Source organism: Triturus cristatus, chromosome 11, assembly GCF_964204655.1.
Source record: "Triturus cristatus chromosome 11, aTriCri1.1, whole genome shotgun sequence".
Taxonomy (NCBI): Eukaryota; Metazoa; Chordata; class Amphibia; order Caudata; family Salamandridae; genus Triturus; species Triturus cristatus.
The window spans coordinates 371,550,117-371,564,847 of record NC_140594.1 but is presented as its reverse complement, the minus strand read 5'-3'; positions in this window follow the sequence as shown (position 1 = coordinate 371,564,847).

Genomic DNA, 14,731 nt, shown 5'->3' with positions numbered 1-14,731 from the left:
GCTTTAGATTCAGATTGAGAATTTAAAAAGTCTTTACAATCCTAGTAAATGTAATTTGTTCTTTGTCATTTGTTATGCTAGGGACACGAGAAAAGCTGATGAGAAAAGCAGAAGCACGCAGCAATTCGGAGTGTCTTTTCTGTTTATTATTTTGTCCCATTTCCCCCTTCCCTTAAGAGTTTGCCCTGGGTGAACTGTGTTGAATTATTCAGTCCTACCTAGTTGTAAACTCTCGAGGGAAGTCGTGAACAATCATCGCATCTCTCAAGTTGAACGCCCTGCTTTTCAGGTGAGTGAAGGCTTAACAGAAGCGCAAGCCTTCACAAAATTAAAGGTTCTCCTTGAGAGAGATGGATTCAGATAATGAAGGGATCGATGGCCAAGAAATGGCGCACGCACTTGCGGAGGATGTGGAAAGAGAAAAATATTTATCTGATTTATTGCAAAAAATGCAAATGGAGATTAATATGTTAAAACAGGAGAATGTAACTTTGCGACAAGAAGTTCTTCGTTACAAACCCAGGGTTCCTATATGGGGTGCACCTTTTTCATCTGTAGCTACTGATCCTCCTCCAGTTTTTGGAAGTAACTCTAAATCCTCTAAGACTTTCATGAATACTGACACCAATGCGTCTCCAGTACAAGTTACTGTAGCGGTTCCAAATGTGGTTCCTTTGTCAGCCCCAGAACGCTTTTTTGGTGATAGTAACAAATTCAATGTGTTTATTAGTCAGTGTCAATTGCATTTTATTTGTAAACCTCAGTTGTTCCCTACTGATGCGACAAAAGTCGCTTTCGTGCTTTCTTACTTGGGAGGCACTGCAGCCAATTGGTCAATACCCTATATTAATAGAGATGAACCCTTCCTACATAATTGGTTACAGTTTAAAGGTACCATGACAAAGTTATTCGCTAAGCATACGTACATTCAAGCTAGTGACAATGAGTTGCTCAATTTAAAGCAGGGTAAACAAGATTTATTGACATATGTTACCATGTTCAATAGACTTCTGACAGAAACCCAGTGGCCGGAAGAAAAGCGCACATCTTTATTTTATAGAGGTCTGCAAGACGATTTAAAAGATGCTTTGGCACATATTGTTGATCTTCCTGAGGAATATTCAGAATTTGTAGATTTAGTAGTTAAACTAGATCATCGTTTAGGAGAGAGGAAGGGAGATAAAATACGACTTGAGTCAAGGTTTTCAGTGATAAAGACAGACAAAAAGGAATCAGATACTAAAGTGTTAGAACCCGAGCCAATGCAGATTGGAACAATCAAAGGGCCATTATCTGTAGAGGAGAAGGATAGAAGGAGAAAATTAAATTTGTGTTTATATTGTGCTTGGTCTGGGCATTTTGCAAAGGATTGTCCAATAAAACCCAAGGGGCCTAAAAAGGTAAATTCAGTTGTAACAAGTTCTTTGGAGCAGGAAAACTGAAAGACTCGTCAAGAAGGGGGGTCTCTTGCGCGAGTGGTAAAACTGTTTTGACCTCCAGTGTTTCAACTAGTATTGTACCAAGAATACCTCGACATTTTATGATTCAAGTAGTCTTGATTATTAGTACTCACCTGCGACAAACGGTTCCGGTCTTATTAGATTTTGGGGCCACAGGGAATTTTATGGACATTAAAATGGCAAAAGAGTTACAGATACCAACTAAGTGGAAGACCCAGCCTGAGTCTGTTTGTGCGGTAGATGGGTCTGAATTATCCTCAGGAATGATCACAAAGAAAACTAGTCCTCTTATCATGGTATGCCAAAATGGACATACTGAAAGGATTAGTTTCGATTTAATTGATACACCCACTTTTGGACTTATTTTAGGGGTACCCTGGTTAGCCCTGCATAACCCTAAAATTAATTGGTCTTTACGAACAGTAACTTAAGATTCTTCATTTTGTCGATAATCTTGTTATCAAGAAGCTTTGAATGAATCTATGACAATTTTGCATTGTGCAGCTACAGAAATACATGCTTCTAATTTACCATCTGAATACCAGGAATTCAAGGATGTGTTTGATCCTGTGAAGGCTGGTGCTTTACCACCGCACAGGTCATACGATTGTCGTATAGACTTAATACCTGGAGCCACGTTGCCTAGCACTAGAGTCTATGCTCTTACAGAAGAAGAAACTAAACATTTGAGAACTTATTTAGATGACTTGTTGGCGTCAGGTTTCATACGACATTCCACCTCTCCTGTATCCTCGCCACTATTTTTCATTCCTAAACCTGATGGAAGTCTCCGCGCCTGTATTGATTATCGCGGATTAAACAAGGCTACCATTAAAAATAAATATCCTTTGCCTTTGATACCAGTTCTTTTAGACCAATTACGTCATTCAACTATTTACACAAAGTTAGATTTAAGAGGTGCATACCATTTAGTCAGAGTAAAAGAAAATGATGAATGGAAGACAGCTTTTAAAACTAAATTTGGTTTATTTGAATATACAGTGATGCCCTTTGGTTTGTGTAATGCGCCCGCAGCATTTCAATATTTTATTAATGAGGTGTTGCATGAGTTTCTTGATGTTTGTGTAATTGTGTATATCGATGATATACTTATTTATTCAAAAACATGGGAAGAACACATACATCATGTTAGGGCAGTGTTACAGAAATTGTTAACAAATCATTTGTTCGCTAAGTTTGAAAAGTGTATTTTCAATACTGATACAGTTGACTTTTTAGGGTATTGTTTATCTCCAGAAGGAATCATGATGGATCAAAAGAAGGTAAAAGCCATCAAGGATTGGCCAGAACCCACAAACATGAAAGAGGTACAAAAGGTTTTGGGCTTTGCCAATTTTTACAGACGTTTCATTCCTCATTTTGCTGAAACAGTGGTACCTCTTACCAAATTGCTGCACAAGGGTCAGAAATTCATTTGGTCAGAACAAACAGCCCAAGAATTTGACTTACTTAAACAGAAATTCACTTCTGCACCAGTGTTAAAACATCCAGACCCAGATCTTCCATTCTTTGTTGAGGCAGATGCCTCACAGACAGCCGTGGGAGCTGTGCTTTCTCAAAGAGACACTCAGGATGGGCAGCTGCATCCTGTAGCTTTTTATTCTAAAAAATTGTTGCCAGCAGAACAGAACTATCCGGTAGCTGAGAGAGAACTCTTGGCGATAAAATTAGCTTTCACTGAATGGAGACACCATTTAATGAGAACTAAATTTCCTGTCACTATATTTAGTGATCACAAAAATTTACAATTTTTCAGTTCAGTAAGGGCCTTCACACCAAGACAAATGCGTTGGTTAAATTTCTTTAGCGCTTTTGATTTTGTAATAACTTATCGGCCCGGAACACAACAGATACAGTCAGATGTTTTGTCTAGATATGGGTATACCACAGAATCTAAGAAAGACATTCCAGGCCCTTTCATAATTCCACCTCAAAAGATTGTGGCCCCAACCATTGAACAAGATTTTTTAAAAGTAGTCAGAGAGGAACATCTTAAATTACGGACCCAAGATTGGCTAAAAGATCCTCATAATTCTATACAGGATGGTTTGTTTTACCATAAGTCTCTGTTATTTATACCTACGAAGTCTTTACAAGAAAAGATTATGACATGGCATCATGACTCGATTCTAGCTGGTCATCCAGGTTATCAAAAAACCTTGGATAATTGTAAAAAACATTTCTGGTGGTCTTCTATGATCTTTGACATAAAAGAATATGTCAATTCCTGTCCAATTTGTGCTCGAAATAAATCCTTACACAAAGCACCTATGGGTTTACTACAACCATTACCCACTCCTCCAAGCCCTTGGCATACAATCAGTCTAGACTTCATAACTAATTTACCTAAAGCCAATACTTTTACCACTATCTTAGTGGTAGTAGATTATTTGTCAAAAATGGCACATTTCATACCATTAAACAAATTGCCAACCGCTGCAGAATTAACAGATATTTTCCTAAAAGAAGTTGTAAGGTTACATGGATTACCAAGTAAGATCCTTTCAGACAGGGGAAGTCAATTCACTTCTAAATTCTGGATGAATTTAGGGAAAAGTCTTAAGATGGAAATAGCTCTTTCCACAGCTTTCCATCCAGAAACAGACGGCCAAACGGAAAGAGTGAATCAAACTCTATTACAAACCTTGCGTTGTTTGATGGCAGAATTTACCACAGATTGGGATAAAGTTTTACCAATTGCTGAGTTTATTTATAACAATAATGTTCATTCAGCAACAAAGTGTACTCCCTTTTACTTTTTGCAAGGTTATCATCCACAAGCATTGCCAATCGCAGTAACTCCCTCTTTAACTCCTGAAGTTACTGAACGACTTTCTACATTATTGAATATTCAAGAAAAGGCTAAAAAACATTTAATGAAGTACAAAGAGTCCATGAAAAGACAAGCAGATAAACATAGAGTGGCTGCAAGACAATATAGCCTAGGTGATAAAATCTGGCTCTCAACAAAAAATTTAAAACTTATAGGGTCTAAAAAATTATCACCACGATACATAGGGCCATTCTCTGTGAACAAACTTATAAATCCAGTAACTGTTCAATTAGATTTACCTCCAGAATATGCAGTACATCCTGCTTTTCATGTTTCATTGTTGAAACCCTATAATTCAAAAACTCGTTCAGAACCTCCACCCCACCCCCCATTCAGGTCGATGGGCATTTGGAATATGAAGTGCGGAAAATCCTAGATGCAAAAAGAATGCATGGAAAATTATATTACCTCATAGCATGGAAAGGGTTTGATGCTACAGAAAATTCATGGGAGCCAGCTTCGTTTATTCACGCCCCACGACTACTACGACAATTTCATTTGAGATGTCCACAAAAACCTCGCCCGGTGGGGCGGCCCTTGAGGGGAGCGACTGTTAGAGGTTGTTGTTGCAACAGCGCTCAAACCTGTTTAGAAATACAATGATTGGGTACATTGAGCTTATGTGGCTAACAGAATAACTTTTATGTTGAGAAGCTCTTAAGTAATGCTGTAAAATTCTGGTAATAATTATTGGCTCATGTTATTTACCCTATGTATTTATTTGTTATTATTTGTATGTACCACTGCTTGATTAATGGGATCAGCCTTGGCTCACTCCTATAAGCACGTTCCCTATCACGTTTCATTTGCTTCATCTCTACGAGTCACTTGTTTTTCCCCACACGTGTTTTTGTTTGCATCAGAAGGTTTTCAGTATACGAACGCTGCACATTTTCAAATTGACAGTTACGAGGCACGTTGCTGCAAGAGACAGGTGCTACACGTGTTAGTCTCCATTCCTCGTGTGGTAACCCCACCCTCCAGAATACTATTTAAGCCCCCAGTGAGTGTAAGCATGCGCTTGCGCTCGTTCGATCTTCACTTACCTGGAAGCTGAGACAAGTCTTCGGAGCTCCCTCCTTCCTTCATTCGGGTGCCGATTCCGCGCAGATTCGCATTTCCTGCTCGCTGGACAAAGTCTTCCCCTCGCATCCTGGAAACCGCTTCCTGAATCACCGGAGTTACAGTAAAAGACGTCCCCCGCTCTAGAGGAAACAAAACCGAGAAAAAGGAAGTAGTGAGTAAATGCCTGGAGCTGAGAATACAATTTACTGCAGCAAGTTCATTCTATTTAATTTTCATTTTTTGGTGAAAAGAACCTTGGCAATAATAAATACAGGATTTGTTTATCAACGGACAATTAGAACAAGGAAAGGAAAGAAACTTTTCTTCACTTATCTTTGGAAAGACGCTTTCTAGGCAGAATCCTCATCAACAATCCTGTGTGCAGAAGAACAGACTATTAAGATTGTAATAACGATTTCATTGTGAGTTATAACAGGAGCAAGAAGGAACATTTATTCAGGACCACATAGCAATAATTAGACATTTAATATTGTTAATGTTATTTATGTCATTACAGAAAGTATAGTCCAAAACTGAAAAGAGTTTACAATTCTAAAAAAGTATTTTTTGGCGCAGAAAAGAATTAGAAGCGCCAAAGGTAATTTGTCATGTGCTTTAGATTCAGATTGAGAATTTAAAAAGTCTTTACAATCCTAGTAAATGTAATTTGTTCTTTGTCATTTGTTATGCTAGGGACACGAGAAAAGCTGATGAGAAAAGCAGAAGCACGCAGCAATTCGGAGTGTCTTTTCTGTTTATTATTTTGTCCCATTTCCCCCTTCCCTTAAGAGTTTGCCCTTGGTGAACTGTGTTGAATTATTCAGTCCTACCTAGTTGTAAGCTCTCGAGGGAAGTCGTGAACAATCATCGCATCTCTCAAGTTGAACGCCCTGCTTTTCAGGTGAGTGAAGGCTTAACATTGGGTGAGTGTATGTAAGGGTGTGTTAGTGATTGAATGTATAGCTCAGTGGTACATGTGACAGTAACTACATATGTGAAACACAGTGTATATGTGTATAAGAGTAAATAACTATCTATATGTGAGTGTGTGATTGTGGGACTGGCTGTATGGATGAGTGTGTGCTTGTACTAGTAATTGAATAAGAGTGTCAACATTTTTTGTATTTTTATGAGTAAGTGAACTTGAGTGTGTTTAACTGTATAGGTGAGTCAATTGGACTGTGTTTAATTATTTGCACAACTGACTAGGTGTGTCAGTACCTCAATGGATGATTGGCAGTGTGTGAGTGTCTATATATCTGTATAAATGCATATGATAGTCTTGTACGGAGTGACTGTAAGTATGAGTGACTGTACAGGTGAGTGAGTGGAGGTGCATGTAGACCTAAGAGTCAATGAGTGGGTATGTAGTTATTGGTATTGGAGTATCTATGGTCTTCAAAATGGCCGTCTGAAATTTTGAGTTGGTGTATCAAAAGTTATATTAGGGTGTGAGAAGGTGTACTAATTTGTCATCAGTGATGTCATCAGTGATGTCATTTGAGATGTCATCAGTGATGTCATCAGTGATGTCACTGACCATGTCATGAGTGATGTAATATGTGAAGTCATCAGCAGTGCATTGCGGGGGCATGAGTTATAGTTAGCTGAACTAACTATAAAAGGGGAATTTCTAGGGTTTTGTACAAGGGAAATGTCCAGCTAACTATAACACCCCTGAAACCTGTGGTTTTTTCAGTGAATTTCTAAGGTTTTTTAAATGCCAATTCCTAACTATAACGCCCCTGAAACCTTAGTGTTTTTCAGTGAATTTCAAAGCTTTTTTAAATGCCAATTCCTAACTATAACGTGCATGAAACCTATGGTTTTTTCAGTGAATTTCAAAGGTTTTTTAAATGCTAATTCCTATCTATAACTTATCTCTGAAGATATCATGAAAAGCATTCTTTTTTAAAAGTAGGATGCACATTAGTTTTGTGGAAAAGCATCTTTGTGATTGGTTAAGAAAAAGCAGTTTCAACGTGGAGTACATATCGAAGGATAAAATTTGCTCAGATCAACCACACCTGGTACTTGCATTTGGAAGGCACTGTTCGAACTTAAAACAATCGTCAACTTTTAATTTGCACGTGTCGTTAAATATTCAAGAAAATGTTACAACAAAAAATTTCGTTAAGTTTTAAAAAATTGATGAACTTTTAACCTGCACGTGTTGTAGAATGTTCTAGAAAGTGTGTTGATAGAATACGTTTCACTTCTGACTTCTATGTGTTGTTGAATATTAAAAAAACAGTTCATATGGAAAATTAAAAAGAAACCAATAGAGAAGTTTTGAAACCTAAAAGAATCAAGGAACTATTCTAATTTATTCCTTACATGTATTTATGTGTGCAGCAACAAAATTATAGACACAACAGCACTAGGAAGAGGAAGAAGCAGGGAGTGGGGGAGGGGGGAGATGGGCAGAATTAAGTACAACACACATATAGACTAACAATGGCCAAAATGAAACACACCAACAAGCAGCACAAGTCACACAACCCGCCAACATCACACCACTGAACGAGCATAGAAGTGAAAACCACGCTGCATTCATACAGGATGTGTACAAAGGCCAGTCGTTGGTGTTGTGGGATGTCTGCGACCGTGGTCATCATGGATGAGATGCCCAGCATGTGGCACATGGTCGAGTTCACTGTGTGTTATGTTGCCAAACAGCTGCACCTCCCTCCCATGAGCCCCCACACTTTTGTACGGTGCGCTGTTGTATCTCGTGCACTCGTACGACACACCATTGTAATGCCTATTTGCGCATGTCCTGCTACATTCCAATTACAACATCACAGTGCCGTTTGGAGGTGGTGCATGCCAGTTTACAACATCAACTGCTGCGGCTCTTGTAGCAGGCCACACCAGAACACAGAGACACACTTACCGCACTTCCTGTACACGGACATGTCCAAGACACCCCGTTCCCCTTGCCGGATAGGCACACTCCTGCACTGACCTGTGAACCCCAGACCAGCACACGCCAGTTGTGCATGCAGGAGGATGCGTGCGTAGCTACACATCCAGGCTCACTGCCAACGCTAAGGTGACAGCACACTGTGATGTTGCAGGGCTCGTGCCTATCATGCTAAGACAATGACCACAGGGACACACTTACTAAGATGTGGGTTTGGGGGGCATTGGCGGTCCTGGAGTTGTTGAGAAGAGTCTTCTGGCCCTCATGGGTATCCCTGTATCATGCTCATTGACTCTATGGTACCTGTGGGTGTTCTGGTGTGGCTCTTGGCTGTGTTCCCTTTCATGGTGCAGGTAGTTGTCCTTCTTAACACCAGCAGAAAGCAGGTGTAAAATCCCTGGTGCTAACGTGTCTTATCGCCGGAATTTGTTTCGCATTGCAATTGGTGTGAAAGTTGTGATGTGATTTTTTTCGTGTGCAGAACAATATACGAACTGAGCAGTGTATCTCATCAAGATCCAGCACCTGACGCACTATTCCCAATCAATATAAATACAATGAGATTTCTTAATAGATTTTGTGTGTACACTGTAAGTGCAGCCAATACCTCAGTGCAATTCAATACAGGATTTTAGTATTTAGAATAAATCGGAAAGGTGAACCTCGTGTCTTTTTGCATGGGAACGGCTACTCTCCATTTCATTATCAGCACTTTAACGGAAGTAAAGTTGAGATAAATCTAACACACTATTCAGAAGTTGGTGCAAACTGCAGATATCACCAGTATTCCAGTGATAAGTGCCCCAAAATTTAACACCATGGTGGACTCCATCAAATAACAGTAATAAGAACAAGAAAGAGTCACACAGCAGTTAAGAGAACAACCAAAAACGTTATTAATTTTTTTTTCAAACTTTATTTTTTATAATAATAAATATATAAACAAAAAACTATTTTCAAACTTTATTTTTTATATGAACAATAAACTAATAAACAAAATGTAACAACAATAATAAAAAACAACAAGGCAGAACACTACTGTGGGGACAATGGATGTCGACGACAGACCTGGAAAATAGGAAAGATTGTTAAAAAAAAACAACATGGTATTCTCAACAAAATACCACAAGAAACAAATCACAGATATATAAAATGCATACAGCTAACAAAATTTTATAAGTTTAACTTACAAAAAATTGTAAATGTTGCCGCTTTAAAATATTTACTGAATCTGAAGAAAATGTTTTGTAGAAGGCACCACACCAACAACTTTTTTCTTCAGTGGTGAGGACATTTTTTACTTTTTCCAAGGAGCAAACAAAGACCAATGCCACCTTCGTCACTCGCAAGATTTGCCAAAGAGTTCTGTTACGAGGAGATCCTAACAAAAAATACTCGTGCGGCACAGCAAGTATGATGAAACACCTAAAGACCCTTCATCCAAACAATCTTGCACGAGAAGAGTGCAAACAGATGAGAAACACTCCTGTTCTGTATCTGTAAAAAAGAATGACAAATAAATGTATATTAATAACTTTCAAATGTATACTATTCCATTACTGTACAAACACATTTTATATAAAAACTGACTATGAAACTATAGCCCTGAACCACAAGTGTGACGATCATTAAAACACTACATGCATAGTGCATACTACTTTGAAGCAGTTCATGCCCTAAAGCCTACCTCACTAAAAGACTACATGCTAACTGACTAAATGATTACAGTACTATAAGGAGACACACTGGGTGACCCACAGGGTGTTTGCTAGAAGAGTATGAATACCTAACTAGGGAATAGAAGGTGTGAAACACAACTGTGTAGGTGATTAGAGGACTGCATCCATACTGCATAGGCATTTAAAGCAGTCCATGTGCTAAGGCCTGGCTCACTGCATGACTACTTGGGGACTGAATGATTATCGTACAGCAAGGAGAGTGCCTAGGTGAATTTATAAGTGCTAGGCTTTTCGCACAGGGAATAGATTAGTACTTGGTACTGAATGGGTCACTAGAGGAGTGCAAAGGCAGTGACAAGTGTTGGACTGTATGGATACTGACTAGGAAATTGAAATTGTGAAAGACAAGTGTCTAGGTGGTTAGAAGACTGCATGCATAGTGCATAGGGGTTTGAAGCAGTCCATGTGCTAAGGCCTAGCTCAGTGCATGAATACTTAGGCACTGACTGAATGATTAGAGTACTGCAAAGATAGTGTCTAGGTGAATTTATAAGTGTTTGGGTTTTAGCACAGTGAATGGATTAGTACATGGTGCTGAATGGGTCACTAGAGGACTGCAAAGGAAGTGACAGGATGTTTCCTGGAAGTGTATGGATACTGACTAGGGAATTGAAGGTGTAAAAGACAAGTGTATATTATGTCAGAACACTTTTATTTGAAGCAATCTATTTGGTACTTAGAAACTGACTAAATAATCAGACTACTTCTAGGACAGTGCTTAGGTAAAACTTTAAAATTGTCAGTTCTGCCACAGTGAACAGAATAGTACATGATACTGCACCTTATTGTCAAACCCGGATTCATTTTATCAATGCATAAGCAAAGACTAGCTTCTAATGCTACTAAAACTTCACAACATGACCGGTTTTAAAACAGGTATATGTCAGCAAATACACGATGTTACCAAATGCTTCTCTCACAATCCTTACCCAAATGCACACAGACTCACAGTGTGATTTTAGACAAGCAACACTATCCTAGGAGTTTACCAAAACTCATTCACTACTCTGGAAGAGTTAATGGTACTGCACACAATCTACATATTTAAGTACACCACATCAGTGTCAAAGCATGACTCATTTAATCAACGCATAAGCAAAGACTGGATTCTAATCCTACTAAAACTTCACAACATGACAGGTTTTAAAACAGTTATCTGTCAGCAAATACATGATGTTACAAAATGCTTCTCTCACAGTGATCCCAAATACACACTAACTCACAGTGTGATTCTAGACAAGCACCACTATCCCTATGAGTTTACCAAAACTCATTCACTACAGTGCAAGTGGTAAGGGAACTGCACACAATCTACATATTTCACAACTGCAATTTACTGTCAATGCCTTACTCATATAATGAAAGCATAAGCCATAACTGTCTTCTAATGCTACTAAAACTTGACAACATGACATGTTTTACAACACTTATCTGTCAGCAAATACACGATGTTACCAAACACTTCTCTCACAGTGGTTCCCAAATACACACAGACTCACAGTGTGATTCTAGACAAACAACACTATCCCTAGCAGTTTACCAAAACTCCTTCACTACAGTGGAAGTGGTAAGGGAACTGCACACAATCTACATATTTCACGACTGCACTTTAGTGTCAATGCCTGACTCATTTAATCAACGCATAAGCAATGACTGGCTTCTAATGCTACTAAAACTTGACAACATGACAAGTTTTAAAACAGTTTTCTGTCAGCAAATACACAATGTTACCAAACGCTTCTTTCACAGTGGTTCCCAAATGCACAAAGACTCACAGTGTGATTCTAGACAAGCACCAGTATCCCTAGGAGTTTACCAAAACTCATTCACTACACTGGAAGTGATAAGGGAACTGCACACAATCTACATATTTCACGACTGCAATTTACTGTCAATGCCTGACTCATATAATGAAAGCATAGCCATAACTGTCTTCTAATGCTACTAAAACTTGACAACATGACAGGTTTTAAAGCAGTTATCTGTCAGTAAATACACAATGTTACCAAATGCTTCTCTCACAATCCTTACCCAAATGCACACAGACTCACAGTGTGATTTTAGACAAGCAACACTATCCTAGGAGTTTACCAAAACTCATTCACAAGTCTGGAAGAGTTAACCCCTTCAGCGCGGCGCGGATTTCCGCGCCACGCTGAAGGTTCCGTGCGCGGGCGGGGCCATGACGGAACGGTTCCGTCATGCGCACAGCGCAACCGACGTGCATGACGGAACCGTTCCGTCATGCGCGTCGAAGGGGTTAATGGTACTGCACACAATCTACATATTTAAGTACAGCACATCAGTGTCAAAGCATGACTCATGAGTTAACCCCTTCAGCGCGGCGCGGATTTCCGCGCCACGGTGAAGGTTCCGTGCGCGGGCGGGGCCATGACGGAACAGTTCCGTCATGCGCACAGCGCAACCGACGTGCATGACGGAACCATTCTGTCATGCGCGTCGAAGGGGTTAATGGTACTGCACACAATCTACATATTTAAGTACAGCACATCAGTGTCAAAGCATGACTCATTTAATCAACATATAAGCAAAGACTGGATTCTAATGCTACTAAAACTTCACAACATGACAGATTTTAAAACAGTTATCTGTCAGCAAATACATGATGTTACCAAATGATTCTCTCACACTGATCCCAAATACACACTAACTCACAGTGTGATTGTAGAGAAGCACCACTATCCCTATGAGCTTACCAAAACTCATTCACTACAGTACAAGTGGTAAGGGAACTGCACACAATCTACATATTCACGACTGCAATTTACTGTCAATGCCTCACTCGTTTAATGAAAGCATAAGCCATAACTGTCTTCTAATGCTACTAAAACTTGACAACCTGACTGGTTTTAAAACAGTTATCTGTCAGCAAATACACGATATTACCAAATGCTTCTCTCACAGTGGTTCCCAAATGCACACAGACTCACTGTGTGATTCTAGACAAACAACACTATCCCTTGCATTATATCAAAACACATCTAGAAGTAGTACTACATTTTAGTATAGAGACATAACATAACTCATTTCACAAATTCATAAACAATGACTGGTTTTTAATTCTACCAAAATATAAAAACTGCACAGTTATCTGTCTACAAACACATAAAAAACACAAATGCCTATCACAGAATGGTTTCTACATGCACACACATTGTAGAGAAAAAAGTACTCCCTACACTTTAGCAGGAAAAATACATTAGTCTGATTAAAATCAAAATAGTCTACATACATCCCCTCACAATTAAATAACTCATCTTTCAAGTTCTTTTGTAGATTAAGGAGTATATCAATCATTCACCATATTTTCTTTTACAGAATCTCTGCACTGTGCACCTCTCAGCAAAAGCAAAGAATGGATAAGTTTCCCTTTCATTTTCCACACATATACATGTAAACATCAAATCACAATGACTGAGTCAGCTTGTATAGCAATGGTTTGAGATGCAGTGTTCTGTGCAAATGATGTCTACTTTTCCCCCCCTGTCTCGTACATCTGAGCTGGGTGAGCGCCAAGATACTCCTTGGAGTGATAGTTGCGCTATAGAAGTGGATTTTTACATTACATTTTTACATTACATTACAATCCTTCGCACATAAACTCAAAAGCAAACACACATTTCTATTGGTTAAACATTTCAACCCTTTCCAACTGAAATACATTTCAACCCTTCTCCCAATCTGCCTTCTGCCTGTTACCATAGAAACAGGTCATGGAACACTGCACTGAGCTCACAGGTCACAAGTTTAGCACACAATGTTCCTACACAAGACAGGAAGTGTGCTTGACTTTTCAACATATCAGCTTATCATATATAATGTTCCTTACAATCTGTTTTTGTTAACCAATAACAATCATACCTTTAAAAAACAAAAATATACACCCTACCATTCAGTGTAGAAAGTTGTTATACAACCAATGATTTCTTGTCGTTTTTCAAAAAACGTTGCCGTGGATCCGCGCACCCACCGCGAGAGAATCCGTGCATCCAACGCGATAGGATGCGCGAACCGTGCACGCATTTCGCCGCTTTTTTTTTTTATTAAAAGGGGGGCCACAGGGGGTCCTTCTGGGACCCCCTAAGCAGATCTAGAGGGTCAGAGTATTTCCACTCTGCCCCCTTTATATCTTTTACACACTTATTCCCCTCCATCTTCAGCCTCGCTTCTACCGAGGCAGAAAATGGCCGCCAACAGTTCCTGGTTTCGAATGTAAGAGACGCTCGACAGCCAATTAGCATTCAGCGCGCGACCGGGAGGGTGCGCGCTCCGTTCGGGGAGGGTGCGCTTACGGTGCGGGTATGGTCCGCGGATCCTCCGCGGCCATAGATATCACTAACTTTTTTACCCTAATTTTCTCAGGAACTACTGAACAGATTCACACCAAATATGCAAAAGGCATGAGTCCGAACTGAGGACTACCTCATTGCCAAATTTGGTGTCATTCCGTGCAGCGGTTTAGGCTGTAGCTGCGACAACAGATCCTATGGGAAATTGCATGGGGAAAATGCGTTTTGGGACCCCCCTTTTTTCTCGGCCCCCGCTTCACGGATCACCGCAAAACTTTCAGGGTAGGAGCGGAGCAGAGCTGGCCAAAAGTCTGGAGAATTTCGCGAAGATTCGTCAATCGGGGCCAAAGATATTCCCAATAGAATGTTGCGGATTT